General features: G+C 40.0%; 1 protein-coding gene across 1 annotated transcript in view; it reads right to left on the reverse strand.

Annotated features, from left to right (window-relative positions):
- Positions 1–14,026, reverse strand: part of LOC309562231 (uncharacterized protein) — a gene marked incomplete at its 3' end in the record, with an annotated part of 1,785,816 nt that overhangs the window by 17,768 nt on the left and 1,754,022 nt on the right. The window lies entirely within an intron of this gene.

The raw sequence follows: 14,026 nt of genomic DNA on the forward strand, positions 1-14,026 counted from the left end.
TACCCCAATCTTCATATTCTTCCCCCTTCTAGGTGTATGACAATTACATGACTCAGTCTCAGCTTTATCCCCTTACTTTCTTGGGATAGGTTCTCTTTATATTGGAAGACAAGGGAACCAAGGGTTTTGATATACTAATGGAATACAGACTGTTTACTTTGCAAATTAAACATTTACTTAGCTTCAGCTGGCCATACATGGGAGGAATTTCAGATGATTCCAGCTGAATTGGCCAAAGTTCAAGCCATAGATGATCCTACAAGCACCACCCAGCTCAACAAAAGTCAATCTAAACCTGAATGAGCCAGGTAGAAAATGATCAGCCCAACAGTGTCTTCATCCTTTTAGATGTTTGGGTATCCAGGCAGCTGCAGGTGTTTTAATTGGTGAACACAATAGCCAGCAGTGGAGATGCCTTCAACCACTGTGTTGAGCTAGAATGGGGAAATAGACTGATTTTTCTATTAGTCTATGAGGCTGAACGAGATACATCAAGTCATGTATTGGTTAGCCTTAGTACACAAGATGAAGCTTTGTTCACTTTGAATACCCATTCATTTATGCGCAAAGAAAATAAACAAACAGGATTACTGCATGCATGTGATTCGATGATTAAAGTGAAAACAGCTTCACCTTATTCACTAAGCTAAGTGATGAATTTCTCATTTAGTAAATAGACAATTCACTTTTACTATAGCAGAAAGTAATCTTACTAGAAATCAATTAATTTATTCTTTAAAATCATCTCACCACCTTCTCACATTCTTAGGAGCATGGCACTCTAGAGATCCTGAACTATTGATAGAGTAATGGCAAGAGACATTTTGCAGCATTACAGAGTAAAGGCTCGTACACTTAAAGACACATTTATAAGGCAGTGCACATGACATAATTCACTGCAGGTGAATATCCCTGGTGAATTTGTTTTAATATGCAGTAAACTATTCACCACCAACAAATGTTTTGAGCGGACATCATTTTATAAACATGTGATACATACTTTTGTCGGTTTTATCCTGAATTTTACTATTTTAGTGAACTTAAGAACTGATGTATTTTTTCAATTATGTCTTTTCCAATTTATAATAAAATAATACAGCGCTGATATTATATAATATTCTTCAGTGTAAAAATCCATGCACAATAAATCATTCAATAAATATTGTGATTAAAAAAAAGTCCTCCAAACTATACATCAAAATATTCTTAACCAAAATTATTGAAAAAGAAGTAAGTTCAAATAAAGCAATCCAACGTTGTAATGACTAAAAAAATTGCACCACCAACATTATTCTTCCAAGTGTAGAAAAATCTTTTATCCAAGGTGACCACGACCACTAACACAAGAAAACGCACTTTTTTAGAAGTGCGTGCCTATCTCACTACAAGATTAATGCTTGATTATTTATTTTGGTTAACATATTTTAATGTAAAGTTTGGAGGACTTATTCGATCACAATATTTATTGAATGATTTATTGTGCATGAATTTTCATACTGAAGAATGTTTTATATTATTGATACAGCGCTGTCATTTAATATTTTGTTATATCACTTAGGGGTTTATATTTATCTATAGCTCCTGGCTATTGGTAGAAGAATAAAATATTTTATTCACAGTTTTGCATAACATTTCCTCACAATTAATTAGATCCACCAGCGCAGAAGATTTTATACATCTATTCAAATTTATTGTGTTTTATTTTTTTAGAAATGTCCCTGAAGAAAAAGTACCTCTTACTTTATAGACCAATTGGCTTATCTGATACGGATATGACAATATGCAAATTAGTTATACAGCTAATTTTAGACGATCACAAGTGAATCATTGGATTGTCATGTGATGTGGTTTGCATGGTCATATTTTTTGTAATAAATAAGTTTACACAAAGATCTGCTGCAAACACTCATCTGACTCCACATTGGCCTGATTCCCTGAGGCTAATTTACTAAAGCAGCTCCCTGATCATGTATTTCATCTGCACATGATTGGGTAATTGAAGTGAGTATTCAATAAATTGTGTGAACATTCTCATATCAGACTTAGTATCTCTCTGACCGGCTGAAAATAAAGTGGTTGTAAACCCCCCTCTAATGCTTGTACCTATAGGTAAGCCTATAATAGGGCCTACCTATAGGTACTGTAAATATCTCCTAAACTTGCACAGTATAGGGGACATTTACTGTATACTGCGGCGATGACATCATTGGCGCAAGCGCTCTGAAGGAACGGCCATCCATGCTGATTCTTCAGAGCCCTGTGCCGTAGCCAGAGTCCCCAGACCCAGAAGGAAGACAAGCGAAGATGGATGTAGCCTACAGCAGGAACGACGAGGGCTTCGTTTGGAGGTAAGTGTCACATTATGTGCTAGTATGCGATGCATACTAGCACGTTATGCCTTTTACTTTCCAGGTAAGAAAAAGAAAAAAAACAGACTTTACGTCCTCTTTAACAAACAAAAAGGAAGAACAAGCAAACTTACGAAAACCTCTATAGCAACTTGAAGGGCTTCGCTTCCAGTTTCTCCAACTTTCACCAAAAGGTCTTCCTAGAAACAAAATGCAACAGAATTACAGATGCATGCATGTCAAATATTTCACTTAATACAGCTATAAAGATTACAAATGACTTGTATAGAGTAAACAAGTTAACATTTCTGAAAAATGAACTTTTCTGTTTCAAAAAATAGATAACTTTTTTTGCGTTGTAGTTGTGTGTGGTCAGTGCTCATTTATTTTTCAAGTGTTGGCTTTTTTTCTCTTTTTAAATAATTGAATACGTTAGTTAATGAGATTAGAAATTGATCTCAATACAATATTCACAGGGACAGGTCCCAAAAAGCATAGAGATTTATTTACGGCATTAGAAGCCTAAATGTTTGATCAACACATTGTTATGTCTATTTTTGTCATGTGGATATTTACTATGAAAGCTTGTGAACTTTAAAATATATGTATGTGAGAACGGAATACATTGTATCATATATATTGCTGGGAACTCTCACCTCCAATCACGATGCATACACACAGGATATGGGCTGTACTCTCTGCTCCCATATATAAAAGATACTCTACATTATTTGTTCTGCAGCGCCTCTGGTGATTTTTTTTTTTAACCACTTGATCTCAGGAAGATTTTATCAGCCTCATGACCAGTCAATTTTTTGCTATTTGACACTGTGCTAATTTAACTGGTAATTGCGCGATCATGCAACACTGTACCCAAACAAAATTTATATATTTTTTTTGCACACAAATAGAGCTTTCTTTTGTTGGTATTTGATCATCACTGGGCTTTTTATTGTTTGCGATATTAAAAGAAAAAAATGCATAAAATATTGAAAAAAGAAAAAACAATATTTTTTCACTTCCTGCTAAAAAACATATTAAAAAAAATGTAAAAAATTTCTTCAAAAATGTTGGCCAAAATGTACTGATACATGTTTTTAATAAACAAAAATCACAATAAGTGAATATTGATTGATTTGTGTGAAAGGTACAGCGCCTACAAACTTGTATATTTTACTCGAATGCTTCCCTTTTTATACTACTAATGGCAGTGATCAGCAACTGATAAAGGAACTGGGATACTGCAGCGGTCAATCTGACACTAGCTGATGCTCTCGGAACTAACTGCCACTGATATCACCAGTGACATTAGTAAAGTAATCAGTGATTATACTACACAATTTTACTGTTCTAATGATGCTACCAAGGAAGGGGCTAACATCCAAGGCGATCAAGGGGTTTAACCACTTGTCTCCCGTATAACTTATATGGCGACAAGGTGGTACTGCTGCACTGGATCATGTACCTGGTACTTGATTGGACACTCCTGGGTCTGGGGTGAGCATGTGATTATACACAGCTGGAGCTAATCTGCGGGTACTGCAAACTCGATGGCCACCGGCACTTGCTGATCATCCATCAGAGGCAGAACAGCAGTCTGCTTATATAAACAAGGCAGATTGCCATTTTGTCAGTAGGGAAGGCATAAATCCTGTGTTTCTGCAAAGCAGGACAATGATCTTTACCTTGACCTAGTAAAAGCACCTCCCCACAATACACCAAAACACTGGGCAGGCACATAGTTAACCCTTTGCTCATCCTACACTTGTAACCCTTTTCCCAGCTAGTGTCATTAGTATAGTGACACTGCAATTTTTAGTACTAATCACTGCATTAGTGTCACTTGTCCCCAAAAAGTGTCAAAAGTGTCAGTGTCCAACTGCCCACTGCAATATCGCAGTCCCGCTATAAGTCACTGATCACCCCCATTTCTAGTAAACAAAATACATAAAAAAATCCTATAGTTTGCAGATGCTATAACTTTTACTGCTTTGCAGGGATGAGAAACAGATCTTTCCCTGTGTACAGAGCTCTGTGCTGAATGTCAACACAGAGCTCTCAGCTGTGAATGTACACAGCCGATCAGCTTGCTGATAGGCTCCCACTATGTACAAACACACAGCAGGAGCCAGGTGGGGGCACACATGCACGTGCCCTAAACTCAGAAGCAGACCTAGAGCTGCCGCTCGGCCGCACTACAGTGTAGATAGGCCGCAGCAAATAGTTAAATGTTTGCAAAATCCACAAAGTTCACATGTGATAAATCCATGCAATCTGTTTTGAACTGCTCAAGGTCCTTCTTCAGGTGGGGTATACACATAGGACTGAAACAGATGATCTCCATCTTAAATGGTAATTGCAACTGCTGGAAACATGTAACACCTGTGCACACATCCTTCTATTACTTTATCATAGAACCGTTCTCATAGAGAATGAATGAAAAATCATAGAAAAGAAAAGTCCATATAGGACACTATAGTTAGAGCGGATCTGGTTCTCCTTAAATTACAGCAGTTGACCTTTTTAGGTCCTAAACAAAATGGGTTCTTTCCATGTTTGTCCTGTGTACATTGTTCTAACATGATTAAGGGCCAGTTCACACCACATCCAGTCCAGTGCATTTTTTTCTGCATTAAAAATGCATTGTTAGTAGGTTATATGGTTTCCAATGTTCAATGTTTCCATAGTTCACATGCAGTCAATCCCAGTGCTTTCCAGTTTCAGAAAAAAAAGTAGCGCATGCTGCATTTAATCTGCAATGAACTGTACTGGAACTCACTAAAATGCACTGGAATGCCCATGTCCCTAACTAGTGCAACTTCTGATGGGACTTGAGTAGCACAGAATCTACCCCATAGACTTCCATGTTAAACACTTACAGAAGTTGCATCACAATTAGATAAGAATTTCAATGTGACTTGGATAAGATAAGTGTTTTATTTTTTAACCCTCACCTCTTCTCTCAAGTCACCCTTACTGCCTAAAAACTCTCCTTCCAAGCAGATTCCATTCACATGATGGGCCTATGCGTGACAAAAGCCCCAAAGTAGCTTAAGAACATTTTTGGCCGCGGAGCGTTGCGTGTTTTGGCCAATTGTCGTGCATTTTGTTGCACCACAAAAACCAGGATTGGGGTGTCATTAAAGGCTACATTCACATCTGCACATTACTAAATGTACAGAAAACATGTGCTTTGTTGCACGTTTTGGAAATGTGCTGCAAAAAACGCATCGCCCTTATGTTGCCATTATGAAGACACAAGCGCAATGTGGGTTTACAGCATGTCTCCAAAAAGCATGAAAAATAGCACCTTTTCTGTGTGGGTTGCTGCACGTTCAGAAACAAGCAGATGCAAATGTAGCCTAAATGGCAACGCAAGCTCGACGTGTGTTTGCCATGTTTTTTCTGTGTGGGGTGCCCTGCATTTGGAAAACGCACAGATGCAAACTCAGCCTAAATGATGATGCAAGCATGACGCATGTTTGCTGTGCCTTATCAAAGCGCACATTTTCTGAGTGGGTTGCAGTGCGTTCAGAAATGCATAGATACAAATGCCACCTAAATAGTAACGCAAGCGAAACATGCATTTGCCACACATTATTGAAACGCACAGCAAAACACACGTTTTTTCGGTGGGTTGCTGTGAACGCACAAATGTGAATGTGACCTAAATGGTAATGCAAGTGCAATGCACATTTGCTGTGCGTTTTGAAACGCAGAGCCAATTGCATATTTCTGAGTGGTTCAGAAATTCGCAGGTGCGAATGCAGCCTAAATGGTAACTCAAGAGTGACACAAATTTGCCACACCTTTCCAAAACATGCAACAAAGTGCATGTTTTCTGTGCAGATTTCCATGCGTTAGGAAACATGAAGATGCAAATGCAACCTAAATGTGAACACAAGACACGCATTTTCAAAAAATATGTCAAAGTGCAGGTTGCAAGATGGAAATGCAACCTAAATGACCACACAAGAGAGACACGCATTTGCAGTACGTTTCCAAAAAATATGGCAAAGTGCATGTTTTCTGTGCCGGTTGCTGCCGGAAACACGCCACTGTGAATGAAACCTAAATGTTAATAACACCCCAATCGCGGTTAGCAGCGTGTTTTTCCACATGTCAAAATGTGCTATAAACATGCCAAAATGCATGACGCTCCACAACTGGGAAGCTTTCTAGGCTTCTTTGAGGTGCTGGTCTCGTGTCGGAAGCCTGAAAGTCCAGACTTAAATTCTATTGAGATGCTGTGGCATGACCTTAAACAGGCCATTCATGCTCAAAAACCCTGTTGGCCTAAATGTAGCTGAATTAAAACATTTCTGCAAAGAGTGGGCCAAAATTCCTCCACAGCGATGTGAAAGGCTCATTACAAATGCTTGATTGCAGTTGTTGCCACCAAGGGTGGCACAACCAGTTATTAGGTTTAGGGAGCAATTACTTTTTCACATAGGACCAGGCAGGTTTGGATGGCTTTTTTCCCTTAAAGTGTTACTAAACCCAGGACCCTGCATTTACTATAGTCGGTCTCCCACTGCACACAGAACATGAAAATGCAATTATTTTAGTAAATTTAAACTGCTAAATACCTTTTCTCATCAGCAGTATATAGCAGTCTTGTGACTTCTATGAGTGTTTGGTAAAGCTTGTAGGAGGAGTTTTCATTTTCCCATGCTTGACCTATCAGGATGCAGGATCCCTGACCCTCTGTCTGTACAGTGCTGATTGGCTCTGTGCTGATCACATGAACTTTCCCAAGAAAAATAAAACTCTCTAGAAATACACACCAAACTGAGCATGTGCAGCCTGTCCCCTGGCTCTGTAAATATCAGGATTTTTATACACGTACCACTGGGTTTGTATATTTTTATATATTTCCTGTGTCTAACCATGGAGCTAACCATAAATTATTTAATTTCTGTCATTCATCAAAAGTGTTTCCAATCATTCTAAAAAAAGTTGTCAATATTTTTATTTATAAATGCAAACAGCAAAGCACAGTGAGCAATTGACAATCAGTAGTCACAATTGTTTGCTCTGAATACTGTAATTCAATGAAAGCCAAAATGTGTTTGGTTAGCATATTTACTGCACTTTGTGCATCTTCATTGTTCATTGAACTGGTTTACTGAGTTGGATTTTTCTCACGGATCCCAAAATGCTCACATTTGGATACCAAATCATGAAGCATTTTAAAATAAAAAAAAAAAAAGATTTTGCCTTGTGCATGATTGGATGATTCTTTACTGATTTATTGAATTAGGACTACTGGAATAATTTGGTTTTCTGCCATTTGTCATATTTAAAGGTGGCCCATGAGCTGGAAACACATTGCATATAAAGCTGCATGATTAATCATTAAAAAAGTGTGATCTCAATTCACCCCCCGCCCCCTCCCCCCCTCACGATCCTAATTCAGCATTTCCTCGATTTATACAGTGCAGAGCGGCTCTCTGCTCACTCACAGCTGTCATAAAAAAAGAGCCTCCAGCAAATGTTTATCAACTTTGCTAAGTGCTGGGAGATAATTATAAACATATTTTACATTGTATCATTTTGTTCTTTTAGATCAAAGGAATAAACTTTGTTCAGTAAATAAAGGCAGTTTAACCAAGTTAAAATCAGTATTTCTTGCTAGAAAATTACTTATAACCCCCAAACATTTTATTTATGTATAAAAAAAAAAAAATATATATATATATATATATATATATATATATATATATATATATATATATATATATATATATATATAAAATATATATTATATAATTATAATTTATTTAGCAGAGACCCTAGAGAATAAAATGGTGGTTGTTGCAATATTTTATGTCACATTATATTTTCCCAGCAGTCTTTCACATCCATTTTTTTTTTGGGAAATGAATTAATTAAAAGAAAAACAATAAAGTTAGCCCAATTTTTTTTATATAATGTGAAAAATTGTTACGCCGAGAATCGTGATCTTTATTCTAAGCAAAAAAATTGTGATTCTCATTTTATCCAGAATAGTGCAGCTCTAATTGCATACATTATATCAAAATGAGATTTAAATGGAGAGAGACTTACAGAAGTAAGACCGTTAGGAAGAAAGTTATCAATATGACAGCCTACACACGCCTGCAAAAAAGAGTATAAAGTACAATATTAGAGACAACAACAATAATAATAATAGTAATAATAAAACACTTAAGTAAAAATTGTAGATAAGGGAATTGCATTCAGTTTTGTGATTTGGGTAGTATATTTTTTTTTCATGTCTATAAGCTATAACATTAAAGTGGTTCTAAAGCTAGAAGAGTTTTTTTTTTTTCTTTTTTAACGCAATCTCTGCATTAGGGTAAAATAAAAAAAAAATAAAAACCTGTGTTCAGCTCCTTCTTACTAGCCCACAAAATACTTACCCGAGGGTGATCTCTATCCAGTGCTGTACCTGAGAGCAGTGACTCCCTCCACTCCCTATCCCCTCTCTGGCCATGGAGGCAGTCATTGAATTCTGATCCTGTGAATTACAGCCATTAAGCAAAGGGCAGAGGCGGGGCTGAGTTGCGCTGTGTGTGGTATGGACACACAGAGCGTAACTCACGATCAATGAGCATGAGTGCCCCCATAACAAGCTGCTTGCTATGGTGGCACTCAGAAGGGGGATAGAGCCAGGACCATGGGGGCTCCAGAAGAGGAGGATCTGGGCTGCTCTGTGCAAAACCATTGAACAGAGCAGGCAAGTATATGTTTTATGTAGATAAATATACAGAGTATATTTCCACGCGCCAATGGGAAAAGGGTATGATATAAAGTGCAAACAGTCTTTATACCTGAGAGTAAATAAATAAATAAATAAGTGAGAAAGTAGCTGCTGTAGGAAAAATGAGGTAGTTGTAGGTGAATGGTCTGTTAGGACCAAATACAGCGCTTGCTGTGATGTAAATTATTGGATAACAATATCCACTAAAATAAATGTGATTAAATATACAAAATATATGTCACGAATTAGTAAATTATATATGTATAACGTGGATCATCAATTTCCCAATAAATATTTAAAACAGGGTCATAAAGTGCATAAGTGATTAGTTATAAAATTAATAAAATTGAGGAATAAATAAATCACAATCAGCAATAAAAAAAGAACAGTCCAGAGTAAACGGTGACTTTTGTGCTCAAAGATATATATATATATATATATATATATATATATATATATATATATATATATATATATATCTATCATGTCCTTAGTGGAAGTGAATCTTCAAAGGTGCACGTGCTCAGGTTTGATTGACTATATCTCAGCAATTTCTGGTCCCAAGTGAGTAATAAGTTGGGTCACTTACCAGATGTAGTGGGTCCTAGATGTCATATGGCACTAGGACCATTCGAGCTTATAAGCCCCCTGGGCTAAATGGATTCCCTCTAAACGTGGTCCCATGGGCTGGTAACGGCTCCTTAGGCTCCAGTTCAAAACAGCCAGATGTAGTAGGGAGGGAGAAAGAATGCTCCAAATAGTGTAGAATATTAATTGAAAAAGAGTTTATTTACCCAATATATGGGTTGTAGCATAGCATCGTTGCGTCACGTAGGTGGAGAGCAAGCCGGAAGCCAACTCACTATTCCGCGAGGAGGACGTGCAGCCTGCACCGCTGACCACCAGTGTCTTTGTATATTTGCCTTTTTATTGCTACAACCCATATATTGGGTAAATAAACTCTTTTTCAATTAACACACTACACTATTTGGAGCATTCTTTCTCCCTCCCTACTACATCTGGCTGTTTTGAACTGGAGCCTAAGGAGCCGTTACCAGCCCATAGGAACACGTTTAGAGGGAATCCATTTAGCCCAGGGGGCTTATAAGCTCGAATGGTCCTAGTACCATATGGCATTTAGGACCCACTACATCTGGTAAGTGACCCAACTTATTACTCACTTGGGACCAGAAATTGCTGAGATATAGTCAATCAAGCCTGAGCACGTGCACTTTGAACTTTGAAGATTCACTTCCACTAAGGACATTATATATATATATTCTTTGAGCACAAAAGTCACCGTTTACTCTGGACTGTTCTTTTTTATTGCTGATTGTGATTTATTTATTCCTCAATTTTATTAATTTTTAACTAATCACTTATGCACTTTATGACCCTGTTTTAAATATTTATTGGGAAATTGATGATCCACGTTATACACATATAATTTACTAATTCATGACATATATTTTGTATATTTAATCACATTTATTTTAGTGGATATTGTTATCCAATAATTTACATCACAGCAAGCGCTGTATTTGATCCTAACAGACCATTCACCTACAAGTATATGTTTGTTATTTAAAAAATTCTCTTTATTGTTTGGGGAAAAAATAAAACAAATTCCCTTTACAATCAGTGTAAAGCCTAAGGACAGCCAAGCTCAAAAGGAAAATTCAGCACAAGGGACATAACATACACTCAGTAGGATGTGTCCCTTGTTCTAATATTTTGTCTGGTGAAGACCTCCTCCATCTTACTCCTCCAACCCCACCACTCTAATCTTCCAGTGCGGAAGGGGTCAATTTTCTTTTACTGAATAGACTTAAGTAAATATTTTCCTTTGTTCATGTTGGCCATACAAAGAAAAAAATGGATTTTTGTAAGATCTTACCGTAAAATCCTTTTCTCTTAGCTCATTGACAGACGTAGTCCTCGGTGATACACCACCTTCGGGTTATGTTGCCTCCACAGGAGCAGGACTAGACAGGAAATTAAAAAGCTCTGGCCACACCCTAGGGGCAGTCCCAGAGGGTATATCCTCTCTCTCTCTGCCTCAGCAAATCAGTTATGTGAAAAAGCAGTCTTTAGAGATTTAACCCAACCCAACTCAAAAAACAGAGGGGCGGGGACTACGTCTGTCAATGAGCTAAGAGAAAAGGATTTTACGGTAAGATCTTACAAAAATCCATTTTTCTCTAGCGCTCATTGACAGACGTAGTCTTCGGTGATACACCACCTTCGGGACGTCCCAGAGCAGTATCACAACTGAGGGGTGGGAAAATGAAATCAAATCCCAATCTAGAAGGCCCAACCGGTGCCAACTAGAAGTTTACAATGCTCATCCTTAATGATGAGACTCAACATTTTTCAAACAGAAAAAAACCCTCGAGGTAGACCACCGGTCTCCTCAAATTGCGGCCTGCAAAACCTTGCGGCCAAATGAGGCATCCGCCGATGCCGTCACATCAATTTTATAGAATTTTGTAAAGGTATGTACCGGTAACTACCGCTTCCTGTAGTACTTAAATGTTGGAAGGGAAGAATCGCACCGGTAGTAGTGGTTGATGCTCGATCTAATGTCCTGAATACCGGTGAAAACGTCCCCCCACCCTGAAACCGGGTGGGGGCGCACCTTCAGGCTGTGTACTCCTTTGCTTCGGGTTTGGCTGGGTTGGTCCTCTGCTTGTCCGACCAGCCCTTCTTGAACCCTCCTGGAGGAGTCTTGCCTTTCCCGCTAGTACCAGCCGGGCGCCCTTTATGGGCGGTAAAGAAAGGTCCTCGCTTGTTGCGAGGTCCCTTAGCTTTTGCAGCCTGTGGCAAAAAAGTGCTCTTGCCCCCAGTGGCATCCTTAATGATTTCATCTAGGTTGGCCCCAAATAGACGATTCCCCTGAAAAGGGAGATTTGTCAAGGTCTTCTTGGAACCTAGGTCAGCTGACCAGCATTTTAACCAGAGCACACGTCTGAGGATCACCGCTGACATAGATGCATGCCCTAATAAGGGAGTAGTGTCCAAGGCTGCATCACAGATAAACTGTAGCCCTTGTATAATCTGTTCCATCAAATCAGATGTCTCCTGGGGAATATCCTTTCCCCTAAGGTCTTGGCGTACCATTTTCGCCCATTCCGTAAGTGTCTGGGAAACTAGACCAATAACAATTACTGGTCTAAATGCTGACCCTATCAGAGAGAAGATGGTGCGGGACTCTGCTTCCATCTTTCGATCCACCGGATCCTTAAAGGACGAAGTGTCCTCCACTGGGATAACCGTGGCTTTATTCAGCCTGGAAATAGGTGGATCCACCACTGGTGGTACCGTCCATTTCTTAATGATGGATTCCTCAAACGGATAGCGTCTAGCAATACGCTTGGAAATAGTAAAGGTACGTTTAGAATGCTCCCATTCTCCTTTAATCTGATTACCGAAACATTTGGGTACAGGAAAAACCTTCACCGTTTTGATGGGCTATTAGTACCAAAAGGAATCTCTGTTTCAGTTGCCTCTGCCGGTAAAGCCTCAAGTTTTAAGGTTTCCTGCACTGCCACAACTAGTGCGTCCACCAATGCTTCTTCCTGAATTATAGCAGGAGAAGAAGCGTCCTCCTCACTGTCTGAGGGGGCTTTACCTGGGATAACAGCCCTTGCAGAGGGACCTGCAACTGCAGTGACCATCTCTGAATCTGAGTCAGAGGTGTCAGATAGTATAGGGGTAGGCGGGGGTCGCTTCCTTGACCCCCGTCCCTGACAGGCCGCCTCCACCCGAGCCACCATAGACTCCAAAATTGCTGTAAATGACTCTACACTCTGTGCACCGGCGGGTCCCGTGGCCCCCTCGAGGGAAACAGGTGGGGGAATATGTGTGGCAGGGTCCATGATAATTCCAGTCACTTCCTGGATAATATAATTCAAAAATAAAAAACTTTTTTTTTTTTTTTTTTTTCCAGACCCCCAGCGCCACAAAAAGCCCCTTAGTGTTACCTGCTAGGGATCCCTATCGATCGAGAGAGAGAGAGAGAGATAGACCCCCAGGCTCACCACTTGATGCTCAGAGTTAAACTGCAACAGGTTACAGCGCTGTCTTGACAAACAGGAAGTCTTTTGGCTGGCTGCCCAGGAAGAAAGGAGGCGGCTCCGCCCCTCTGCACGCCTTCCGGCGCCTCCCCAAGCTCCACGAGGTGTTTGGATCACCTCAAACATGGCCGCCCCCATGCTGGAGACACGAGGCTACGCCAAAATGGCGGCTCGTGCGATCCAGCAAAAAAAAATGGCGGCGGCCTGTACTGAATAGCGGTGTGCTGCAGGGCACACAACACTCTCTCTGCATGGGGATTTGGCATGGTTGGCGGTACCGGCCCTGGCGGACCGCATGGCCATTCGGGAGGCCTGCTAATAGCTGGAGATCTGATTAGGAAGGCAGTCTACATGTCCGTGGCTTCTGACTGGTAGGTAGCTTATTCTTATCACCGTAAGATTCCCAGAATGCCACAGATTACATCTTTTTAACATGTATACACTTAGATTGTTAGCTCCCAAACCAAGCCTCCTGGCTTTTTGCACATAAAATCACACTCAAAGTAGGAGGATCTGTGTCATTTATAGGATAGAGAGGGACTCTATCTTACCATACAGAGAGGGGCCCGCGTTCACCACAAGACCCGTCAGGGGAAAAGGGGGAACATACTACTCACCATACCGGAACCAGGCGGGCACCAACTCCTGACAGTACCCCTCTCCACCGGGGCGGGAGGGCTGTCGACCGATATGGACGCCGTGACTCATGGTCTTTGGCGTTTCAGTGAGACGTTTAACTCGCGGGGTCAGTCCTTTAATGGGACTTTGTCGCGGCCGACCCAGCGCGGAGCTATGGCCTGCACGCGCTCGTAGGCTGAACTGGGGTGACCACCGGATCTCAACATCCAGCCCGTCGC

The sequence above is a fragment of the Pelophylax lessonae genome (assembly GCF_965119305.1).
Source record: "Pelophylax lessonae genome assembly, chromosome: 8".
Classification (NCBI taxonomy): domain Eukaryota; kingdom Metazoa; phylum Chordata; class Amphibia; order Anura; family Ranidae; genus Pelophylax; species Pelophylax lessonae.